The following is a 12580-nucleotide window of genomic DNA, read 5'->3' as shown; positions in this document are numbered from 1 at the left end:
TAGACGATTATAACCTTATAAAATATTATTGAAACATATTAAAGAAAGTGTATGAATATTCTCATTGGTTACATTTCTTTTCTATCGAATCGACAGAGAGGCCATGCCTATCCTGTATTTTGTTAGTTTCATTTTAATGATTTCAAGAATCCTGTATTAATGTCCATACATATTTATCTTAACACATATGCATATTTAATCTAACACCCCCGCCAAAATATTAGTTTACTATTTTTACCTATAAAATAATTTTCTACGTAACACTTTCACATTACTGCTGTTTTTATTTTATTTTATTCTGTAGTTTAGGGAAATATATAAATATATATATATATATATATATATATATATATATATTAACTTGCTTTATTCAAAAGGTAAAAAGAAATATAATTATATACTGATTACTATATTCTCGATAAGTTATAGCCAAATGAATTACAAATGAGATAATATACACAATAATGGAATATATATTTATAGAACGCATTAATTATTTTAACACTTTCAATCAAATCATGCCTCATTTGTTTCATCGACATTTTAACTTGTTTGCATCTTTGATATATCAAAGCAACAGAAAGGACATCCAGTGAAAAGAGAGAATCAAGACAATATATTATAAGATAAAAACCGGTCTATTGGAAAAAAGGAGTACAATAATGGATAGACATTGTGGAAATATCATGATTGTCCATAGTAAAACCATTGCCACGCAGTGCTCGCTTTCTATATAGCAATTAGGATACAATATAGTATGAGATTATTACAGGAGACTTCTAGTTTGGGTGCGGTGAAATATTCAATGAAACGGGATGAACAATTCGTTAAAGGCTGGATATTATTGAAGACACTTCGTGTATATATATATATATATATATATATATATATATATATATATATATATATATATATATATACACGAAGTGTCTTCAATAATATCCAGCCTTTTTCGTATGAGCATTGCAATGCACTTGTACCTTTCCAACAACTTCTGAAATGCTTTAGGGAAGTCCGCTTGTGTAGGCGTTTCAGTGACTCTCGTCACAGCCCCTTTTCATCAACTCCATTGACTTATAAAAACGGCTTCTAAAGTTTTCCCTGCGCTTAAAAAAAACAAAACTCTCGGAAGGAAAGGTATGGATTATAGAATGAGTGAAGAACTCTCTTGATTCCTATCTTGATCAAATAGTCTGTGATAAAGATTGATTTGTGAACAGGTGCATTGTCCTGGTGGAAATGCCACTGACCTAATTTTAAGAGTGGCCTCTTACGACGGACTTTCTTTTAGAATTCCCTTAAAACTGCAATTAGTATTCCTTGTTGACTGTCTGTCCAGTGGGGACACAGTGCACGGTGAACATGGTGTGCTATCAAAATAAGAGATCATCATAAGTTTCTGGGTTGGTTTGCTTTGCCTGGACATCTTAGGTCTTGAAGAGCAACCCTGCCTCCACTGAGTACTCCGTCTCTTGATCTCTGGGTCACAGCAGCTGATCCAGCTTTCATCGGAAATCAACCAAACATCAATAACTGTGGAAGCTGAATTGATCAGCGCGGAAATCGTATTTCTGTCAATACAACGTCTTTTTTTCTGATTTTCTCTGAGCAGCGATGGGGTAAAGGCTACTCAAATCTTTCGCATTTTCAGTTTCACGCGAACAATTCTGAGTACAATTCTTACAATGACATCCAACTATGCGCTTATGTGCACTTATTTTCTCTATAGACACACGACACTTCTTATCCATGACTTACTTTATTTGGCTAATCAACTCCGGTGTTCTTACTTTCCCGCTCCTATCACAGCGTTCATCATCCCTAACAGACTACTTGCCTTTCTTGAATCTCTTATGCCAATGAAAAACTGATTCTCGATTCATGTAAGATTGTCTCAACGCAGTCTGATGCATTTGGCATGTTTCTGTGGCATTTTCCATGTTTAAAACAGAATTTTATTGCAGATCCTTCTACTAAAGTGTCCTCACGTCCTGATTGCAATTTAGAAAAATAACCATTAGGCTTTAGTAAGGTGTATTTCAATTCTCCTGTAGCTTTTTATTTAAACATAACATCAAAAAAATTGGACAGTCATCTGTATAAGATGTATAACATACTGAAGGTTCAAGAATCTACGACCATTTTGAAAGTCCTGTACAAAAAGATATGGAAACTTATTGAAGGCACCTCATAGGGTTACATTAGGACTGGCATAATTTTCGTTCGTAGTAAACACGTCCTTTTATCTTTACATTAAAAAATATCAAGGTCATAAGTATATTGGTGGAATTCGAAATCCGTGACTGCTGAGTCAGTTTCCTTCGAAGAAGAATTTTTCAAAATATTTTTTTAATAGCAAGCATTCACTAGTGCATCCCATTCAAACGGGATGATTTTAACGAAAATATTTGCACATGTTTGCAGCAGAGGAGTTCTAATACGCTCATAAACTACACCTTGTCTTCCCAAATGATCGCTTTAGCTTTAATAAGAGAATATAAATGCTGTGTTGGTCTTCCTAGCACTACAATGAAGCCTAATTCAGTCCGACAGAAACAATAACATTAACATGATCCAGACTCAGACTGTCATAAAAAAATAACGAATAAGGCTATACATGGTACAGGATATAACGCTGAAACGCGACAATTGCTAGTAATATATATGTCATATTTATCTTAAAACTCGCTCAACTTGGAAATAAATACATAGCGGAACGATAAAAGTGTCGCCTTAAATAACCATACTACAGCTTTATTTGAAAACTTTTATTGAGAAAATAAAATCAGATAACTTGATTATATAGTATGCCTGACATTTATTTAATGTAGCCGCCTTCAGCCTTAATCACCGCATTGATACGGATCCGGAACTGTAAGCATGCCTTTTCCACAAGCACCGACGGGAGCTCGGCGATTACTATACGGATAGCAGCGATCAGTATTGTGGGAAGTCATGTTGGTGATGTTCTTAATCTATGAAAAAACGAAGTAGTCCAGTGGGTTGTAGGTATGGCAGGAGGGGCGCCAGTAAGATAAGGGTACAAAGTCATATCACTCCTTCTTTGGACTTGTTGGCCGGCGCTGTGTCCTGCTGCCACACCCAGGGTCTTCCAGCGGCCAGCTACTTGTACTAGAGGATCACCACTCTGTTTGGCACATCCAGGTAGACTTTGGTGTTGACTTTCAAGGCGACTCCGAAGATATGAGGTGGCATGATGTGGCCCTTATTATAACAACACCAAAGACTATAACCGTGTCTGAAAACCCTTGTCACGTCTCTGTTATTCATGGCAATCTAGCAATGCGTTTTGAGAGTGATGGCAATGATGCTGTCGTCACAAATTGAATCGGTATAGTATGAGTTGTACAGCGGCGCATCTCTGATCTCGCTCTTTGAACATTGTTTTACTTTCAGACAGCTTCTATCGCCTTTGGGATTGTACACAACTGGCCAACTAGTAAATAGTCTGCAACAAAAAAGAAGAAAAAACTGGTGTTCATCAAACGGAAATGGAATCACGTCGCCTTTTCAAGGGAAACAATTTTATCGTTAAACTTTGTACTTATTTTAATACATTAGTGTCACAAGATATATTAAAGTCATATTCTTTATAAGCTTACACTATTGCTTAAATTAAGTTTTCACTATTGTTCGATTTAAGTTTACATTAGTGTAAGATATTGCAGTCGGCTTTGCACTAAATCAAATGCGAATAATTTTGATGTATAAGTTTGACTCTGGTCATAATATCGCTCAAGCAGGTAGCAACATCAAAAAGAATGTCAGGAAGCATATTTGTACCTCTGCAATATCTACTTAATAGCAGAGTGTACATTTACAAGTCACTACTGAGCGGTATTTTCTGATAAATATCAATGGAAAACTGATTAGTTAATTATTCGCTGGGAGTAGATATGGCTTTCGTCCCTTGTGACAGAGGGGCCGCAATTCCTGCTCATTGTATCTCCATTATCTAGCTGCGCTGTGGTTTTCCACACAACCAGAAAATTGGCTAGAATTAAGCAAGATAACGAATGCGGCACATTTAATTTCCGCCATAGACGAATGATTTTTTAGAATAGAACGTGAAATTGATTTGCTTTATTTTGCAAGAATTGATTGGACGTTGTTGTACGGCCAATCTATTTCTGGAATGTATAATTTGACAAGCATACTGTATATATATATATATATATATATATATATATATATATATATATATATATATATGTGTGTGTGTGTGTGTGTATGTATATATATATGTATATATATATATGTGTATATATATGTATATATATATATATATATATATATATATATATACTAAAAGGCAGTATGAATACAAGTTGTAATAATACCTCCACATAAATTCAAAAAAATATTAGTATCAATATTTATATGGACGATCTCAAGCAAATAAAAAAGCTCAAAATGCGAGATAGAGCAATAATATAAACGGAAATTTTGAGTTAAATCGTGTATAACTAGCAGGAGTCGATTACCGGCGTTGCCCGTTGGAAGCATGCACGAACCCCCGCCGCGTAAAAAATTCAAATACAGCTGTTATTTTTGTTGGCTAAATATTTAATTACTAAAGTCTGCACTTCCAAAGTAGCCTAATCAGTTGTTTTATTTTTAATAATAATAGTATGTACCTCGAACGCTAACCGCAGCTGTTAACCCCTCGTATGTTACACTATGTAACTGTAATTTAATATTACCATCCTAACTTTTTACGATTTAAAAGAAGGTTTAAATAAACATCTAATTATTTTTACAATTTTTTTAATAATGTAAATGCAAGACAAAAATTGTTCCTATGTAGTGATGTTTGCGAAGCCGTAGAATACCCATGTTTAAGAAATCTAGAAAAAAAAACAAATAATAGTCATATTATCCTGTAATTTTCGATATTTATTCAGTAATAAATAAACTTGTTTTGTAACTAATCCGTAGTTCAGCCTTCTCAGATGCATATATGATGGCAGATGGTATCGTGCTCTGCCATTATATTCAAGTTTCACGCTAATGTTTCTAATAATGACAAATATATATAAATATTAAAACATGTACTCATTGTTAAACTTCAGTACTTCTGCAATTTAAAGTCGGTTTTTCAATGGTCCTCGGCGGACAAAGAAGAAAAAAGTAAAGGAAAGATTTAAAAAGTACAAATAAAAGAAAGAGCAGAGTAGCAGAGTAGCAGTGTGACAATGAATAATAACAACCCCCAATCCCCCACGTTAAGAACGGCTATCGAAAAAAACACTCCCCAATCTCGAAAGCCGCTCGGGGAGGTTTTGGTGTTTATTTCGGAAGCCGTTCTTAACATGGGGATGTTGGGTGTGTTTATACTACGCTTAGACAAGTCGTAAGAAAAATACACAACTAACTTTGCATACAAAAACAAAACCTCAAAAAATCACAACCTCACATGTGCAATATTAACGTGATTCAATCACAGTTATGTAAAGTTAGTGAAACATATGTAATGAAAAAAAAAATACGAAAGGAAACGATTGTTTCATCTCATGTGTCCGTAATAATATTTTAGTAAAAGCGAATTACTACATCGTTATATCTCTGACGAAAATATAATATGATTATGAACTGTAACTAAAGTAAATAAATTGCAACTTTTAAAAAAATAAATGAAAGAAAACTCGTACAAATAAGTAATGACATTTTGTCGAACGAAAGGTACGTGTAAAGCAAAACCGTTATTTTCTACCAAGTAAAACGCGCCAAATTTCATTCCGTCATAAAAAACAACTTTCTAAAGAAAAAAACAGCAATTTGTTTTTGCCTTTTTATCAAGCGAAAAAGCTATAATATATATGAAAAATCACGTAATGTTGATGTTTGCGAGTGTAAAACAAAACTAATACATTTATGTAGCGAATAAACATTAAAAAATTATGTAAAAACACTTGTATTATTTTTTTTTAATCCAAATTATGTAACGGGGATGAAGTTAGCTTTTTTTATTTAACGCAATTTCATCCGCGACGCATAAAATCTGTATTAATCTATTTTAAACAATTCAAAGTATTACGGCGAAACGCGCATGGGTGTTTGCTGGAAGGGATGATCTCAAATATGAAAATAAGCAAAATACGGTCTAAACAATGACCCCTCCCTTCACCAAAAACAAACGAAAAAATGATTGTTAAGTGGCTGTATTGCTTTCACGGATAAATAGTAAAAGTTAATAGTTTCTAAGCGGAATAATTCCGTTAATAATAAATAAAACGTTTGAGAAATGTGCAGTACTAAAATTGACAGTGATAACTGTTTGTTAATCTAATGGAATAACCATGCGCTGGATGTTTCAAAGGGAGAAATCATTATTTGTGTTGGATGTAAGAGGTAAGAATATGCATATGTGTTGGAAGTCTATAGACAGTTAATGACAGTTAACACGCAGGAAAAAAACACAAAACGTATAAAAGAATGCGGTGTAGAATGGTGGCGTAAGAGTAGTTGGTAAAGTGAGGGTGAAATTTTTGCTACTTCCACTTTAGTTTAGGACGATGATTGTTATGGAACTCCTCGGACTAAATGTAATATTTGAATATAATGAAATAATGTGTATGTAATTGTGGTCTATAGTTAGATGACGTAATTGCTAATGACGTAAACATAGTAAGATGTTTATGTGCCATCTGTTGTTGTCAGCCTACGGTAGTTTCATCCAGAGGGGGAAACTGTGCCTCTTTTATTATATACAAGGTTACAGCAATGTTTACTGTATTATCTGTAATCCCTTAATTAAACAACAGATTTTCTTGTAATTATACAAAATTTAACTCAAAATTTTAATTTACACACACATATACAACCACAAGTTTTGTGGTTCAATCCTCATTGTGAGCAACTGAAAAATACAATTGTGAATTACGTACGAACTTTATTCAGGCATAGCTGACGAAACGAAAAAAATGCAACCCCCGTGAAGTAAATAAAGAGTCACTTCTGAAATTATGTGCAAATTCCCGAGTTCGACAAAAAACATTCCTAAGTTCGACAAGATAAAACCGAAGAACTTTGGAATGTACACTCATGAGCAAAAAAAAAACAAAAATGGGCCAATGTGAAAAAAGGAAGAAAACGATTTTTCAATATTTTTCCATGAATTTTTGTTAATTTTAACTGAAAATTTCTATTTTGCAGATCATTATTATTATAGCATATAATGAATAGTTAAAAAATTAATCCTAAAATGCTAAGACTGCATCTTGGCGAGGATATAAAAAACCGAATTGCAAAATTAAAGCAGTCCAAAATGGCTTACAAGCTTTTTTTTCATATTTTAAGAAAAGAAAATGTGAAAACATCTTTTTCTTCAGTGAAGCGAATTATTCAAAGGTGCAAAGTCAAACGCTTAGTAAAACGGAGATCTGGATTTGGTCGTCCTAGAGCATTCACTTTGAAGGACGACCACAATCTTAAATTAACTGTTTTGAAGGATCGAAAGAAAACTTATGTTGACCTAGCAAATAACTCAAAACAGGGGCTAAAAATTCTCAGTTTGCAATAATTAGAACAATCAAAGAAATGGGATTTTCCTCTAAAAGGTGTGCAATGAACCGATTTTTATCTAAGAAGAACATCAATGATAAAAAACAGATTTTTCTCATGTTATGGCAAGAAAGATACAGACTGGTTCAGAAATGATTTCTGGTTACATGAATCAAGATTTTGACTTGTTAATGATTTTCCTGGTGCTCCTGAATGGTGCAATTGAAGAACTTGAGAAAGATTTTCGCCAAGTTGCATAAAAACGACAGTTAAACAGGCGAATAGAGGGATAATGGTATGGGGAACTTTTACTGCACCAGGAATTGGGGAACTTACTTGATGTGAAAAGTCAATCAATGCAAAGGAATACATTCGAATATTAGAAACAGAACTGTTATTAAGTATTCAGAAACTGGGAATATCCCAGAGCATTATTTTTCAAAATGATAATGCCACTGCACACGCTGCTAAAATCACAAGAAAATTATTTTCTGATAACTCAATTGGTGTGATATTTTGGCCAGGTCAAAGCCCAATTTAAACCTATCCGAGAATATTTGGTTTATAATATCTCGTGCATTGGTCGGAAGAACATTTTTGGACAATGGCAAACTGTGGGAAGCTGTGCAAAGCGAATGGAATAGCATCTCCTCTTCACAGTGTTCCACTTTGGTTGAGAGCATGTCTAAAACGATTGATCTTTTAAAGGAATTAAAAAGGAATGTGATTCCATCCTAACCATTTATTAAAGTAAATGTTTTGTTCTGTGTTATTAGTCTCGCTTAAGTTTCCTTGTTGAATTGTTCTTTGTTCAATATGGCTTTTAGTGCAATAAAATGTATAAAATTTGTTTGTCCCATTTTTTTTCTCACGAATGTACGTCGACCAAAACGTTGTCAAAATGGTCCTAACAATGAGAACAGTGATCCAAAGAATCTAAGTGATAAAGTAAACACTTTTACGGTTTTTTCCAAGTGATAAAAGTCTGTGTACATCGCCTCGGCTGAAATGTTGATGTATTCTCACAATTGGACTAACCCTGTCTCATTGCGAGAAAATGGACAAAACCAAGCAAGCGGCAGAAAATAAAAATGCATTCGTGTTTGGATCAAACTGGGAGTAATCTTTCATTTATGTTTATACTCACAAAATGAAAAAAAAAATCACGCATACACACCACATGCACTTTTCAGGGAACTCTGTTTACTTTGTCGGCTTTTATTTCAGTTTGTTAGAGATATATAAATCCCACACGTATGATGGTAAACAAGACACAATAGACTAGTTGAAAAGAATATTCAACGCGTTATTGCCGAAATACAGCCTAATCTAATACGTATTAAGAATTGGAGCTCTAGATTACGGCATATACACATATTTTTTTATTATTACATTTTCATCCGAAACACAAGCAAATGCCACTATTGTGTTACAATCAAAGACATGAGTTGCAGAAATAATATTTAGAAAGTTGTGCAGCGAGATGTTTGTTCACATTACACTTGAACTTCTGCATATTAGTACAGCGGGAGAAGCAGGAACTAGGAAGGGAATTCCAAAGTGTAGTAGTTCTGGGGAAGAAGCTATTAGAGTAGAAGACTTTATTATATCTAGGAATTTCTACTGTGTAGGGGTCGAATTTGGCGACTTGTCAGGTGTGTGAGGGGTATTTACATCGAGTGTGTACAATGGCTTGTAGTCCGCTGAAGCACTCACCATTAAAATACTTGTAAAATAGGCAGAGAGGGATACAATATTTCGTCGATGAAACAGAGGTTGAAGTGCATCACCTATCAGGTTGGCGACCGTCTTTAGAACAATTTATCAATATCTTTTGATTTTAGTATTTGTTAATCACCCTCGTTTTATGTTAAACTAAGTCTAACATTAACTTTTTTATGCCAATTCCATTTTAATTCTCATTTATTTTTAACTTTATATTTTGATTAAATTTATTCTACCGGATTTTAGCATGCCTGGCTCAATGACTTGCAGTTATTTAATGCCAGATTTTTTTTCCATTCTTGTATTGTAAGTTACTCGGGTGTAATTTTATTATCAATAACGAATATTAATCCAATAACTACTTCTATTTCTTCTATTTAGGTTATGATTATTGATTGGTCCAATAGTCTTTAAAATATTGAAGTTGTGGGCTGATGCATTCGGACAAACTTAGCTCAAATCTTCCGCATTTTCAGTTCATCGCGAATATATGTGTGTATAGTTCCCAACTGATATTAAACTGTGCACTTATTTTCTCTATAGACATAGGATGGTTCTTATCCATAAAATTCTTTATTTGGCTAATCAATCTGGCGCTCTGAATTTTTTCCCTGTTACACCACTCATCACGCCTCACAGAGTCCCTGCTTTCATTGAATCGTTTATTTCACTCAAAAACTGATATTAGATTCATTCACGATGGCATAAAAGCAATCTGAAAAACACCATGCGTTTCTGTGGTATGTTTCAATCTTAAAACAGAATTTAATTGCATATCGTTCTTGTGAAGTGTCCTGACGTCCATATTGCATTTTTGAAATTAACCAGTTGTGATAATCAGGCTTTAGTAGGGTGTGTTCCAATTTCTGCTGTTGATGTTCATTTTAACTTGAAATCATAAAAATTGTCAGTCATCTCCTAAGATGTATAGCAATAACATACTGAATTTTCGAGAGTCTACGATAATTTTAAATGTCTGCACAGAAATATCTGGAGACTTATTAAAGGTATCTCGTATACATATGTGTGTGCGCGTTTGTGTGTGTTTGTGTGTGCGCGTTTGTTTGTAAAACGAAATAGTAATGATGTAAGCGAAACGTAACAAATACAAACAAGAAAAGATGTCTTATATTTTATTTTTCATTTTGGATTATGATAAAAAAGTGTCCGTATATAAACAACGAAGGAAACATTCTAGTCAGCATAATAATTTTAAAATATGCGTATAATGTTATTAAAAAATATTTTCAATTTTATTTCATATGAGATTGAAAAATAAAGAAAAACACACAATTTAGAACATTATGCGAAATTTTATTTGAACTGTACTGGTATATTTTTTTAAATTTTACTGTTACGTGTTTTTCTCGTAAGGGAAAGATATGCACACAATAAACTGATCTGGTTTTCTTGTCTGTATTGGGAGTAAGTCAATCTAAAAAAGAATCTTAGCTTTCAGAATTCGAAAATATTATGTATATCCGGAAATTGTTGAGTCAAATGTGCTACTACTATTTATTTTACTGCGACATATCTGTAAACCTATACGATAAACGTAGATTCTATGAGCAAAGCTTCCTTCTTAGAACTGCACGCATATGGAATTGTTTTCCGTTGTTCTGCTTTCCAGCTGACTAAAATATGGTTGTCTTCAAGTCTAACGTAAACAAGATTATGATGCCGTTCCATATAAGTTAACAAATTTACCGAATCTCCATTACTAGCGGTTACTATATTGTCAAATTTCTACTGTACACTCTTTAACCCTTATCCTCGAGTGGCCTTGATAAGTGATGATTCCTATGTAAAAAAAGCCAAAATAGCAACTGACGTGATGTTGTAAACACTCACAGACGGAATTTGATGAACGACATTATCATTATTTTTTTCTCTTATTTTTTTTAATTTACTTTATTTATTTATTTATTTTGCTAATTAATTCACCGGGAAAATAAATCCTCATAATAGAGGATTTATTCAATAATATATTCAATTTGCATGAATTAATATAGCATGTTTAAGCATATTGCCGCAATGGTAAACGCCGGGCGTCCAGCTTGTAGATATGTATGACATCATATTTAGGCATTTCCTATATTTTTAGAGTGGTCACTCATTTTTGTATTTGTGATTTTGTAGCAGAAGTAGCAATAACTAAAATGAGGGGAAAAAGAGCTTACCTCGGGTACGTCTGTTGTGTCACCAGTTGGGGGGAAAAAGAGAATTCCAAGATGGCGTCCGGGGGTTTTTATTAGCATTTACCCCATGCAACTCTCGGAAAATCACGTTTCTGTCTCATGTGATTATGCAAATGGATAATTCCCGGCCACTATAAAAGCAGGAGGCTAGAGACGAGTCGGCAGTGTCCTGCAAACTGTGTGTGTGGGTGTTTCTGGCGATTGGAGTGTGTCTTCTTTTACCACGGACAGGAATTCCCTCTCTTCTGGAGGTGGGCGATATTGACTATTTTGAAGTTGTACTGTTGCTGACAGAACATTTATTTATTTTTTTTTTGCCTACTACATTTTTGTTTCAAGCTATTTCGGCCCGAATATGGCGAAGGTGCGGATAAGTAGTGATATTATCAAGCCGTTCTCTGGCGAGGAAGACGTGGTGCCCGCGACCCGTGTGAGAGAACACCTCGCGCAGTTCGGGTTGGAGTGCAAGAACCCGGAGCAGTTGAAGGACGGTGCACGGGTGCTGGGATTGGCAGTCAGGATGGAACGCAATGAACTGCGGTGGAAGCGAGGAAATGCAATTCCGGAGGCTCCCAGTATTGTTACGCGACGAACAATCTTTTCCCTGTGTGGTCGACTTGTCGGGCACTTTCCGGTGTGCGGTTGGCTTCGTGTGGCTTGCGGAATACTCAGAAGGAGAGTAAGTTCGGTAACGAAGGGCTGGGATGATGAAGCAAGGGACGCCAAACTACATCGTATGATGTTCGAAACCTTAAAATCTGCACAGCAGAACGATCCGGCACAGGGAAATTAGTGTGTGGACGGCAAAGAGCTGAATGTATGGGTCGATGCTAGCTCCCTAGCAATTGGGGCAGCCTTGGAGATGTGTGAAACTGTGCTGGAAGATGCATGTTGGCTGCGACCTGAAGATGACTCTCAACATATCAACTTGGCTGAACTGGATGCCGTATTGAAAGGCATCAATTTGGCTCTCCAGTGGCAGAGCAAGGTGCTACACATAAAGACAGATTCTGTTTGCGTATACCATTGGGTCTCGGACACGCTAACTGGAAAGGCGCGAGTACGCACCAAAGCAGCAAGCGAGATGCTTATTAGGAGTTGATTAAGCACTCTTAAGGAACTCGTGAAAGAGT

The 12580-nt window shown here is 34.9% G+C and overlaps 1 protein-coding gene across 1 annotated transcript in view; it reads left to right on the top strand.

Moving 5' to 3' along the window:
- Positions 1-12580, top strand: part of LOC145292845 (cGMP-dependent protein kinase 1-like) — a 736944-nt gene that overhangs the window by 229231 nt on the left and 495133 nt on the right. The window lies entirely within an intron of this gene.

The sequence above is a fragment of the Euprymna scolopes genome, chromosome 14, assembly GCF_053919585.1.
Source record: "Euprymna scolopes isolate OS-2025 chromosome 14, ASM5391958v1, whole genome shotgun sequence".
NCBI classification, from domain to species: Eukaryota; Metazoa; Mollusca; class Cephalopoda; order Sepiida; family Sepiolidae; genus Euprymna; species Euprymna scolopes.
This window is presented reverse-complemented; position numbering and strand designations above follow the sequence as displayed.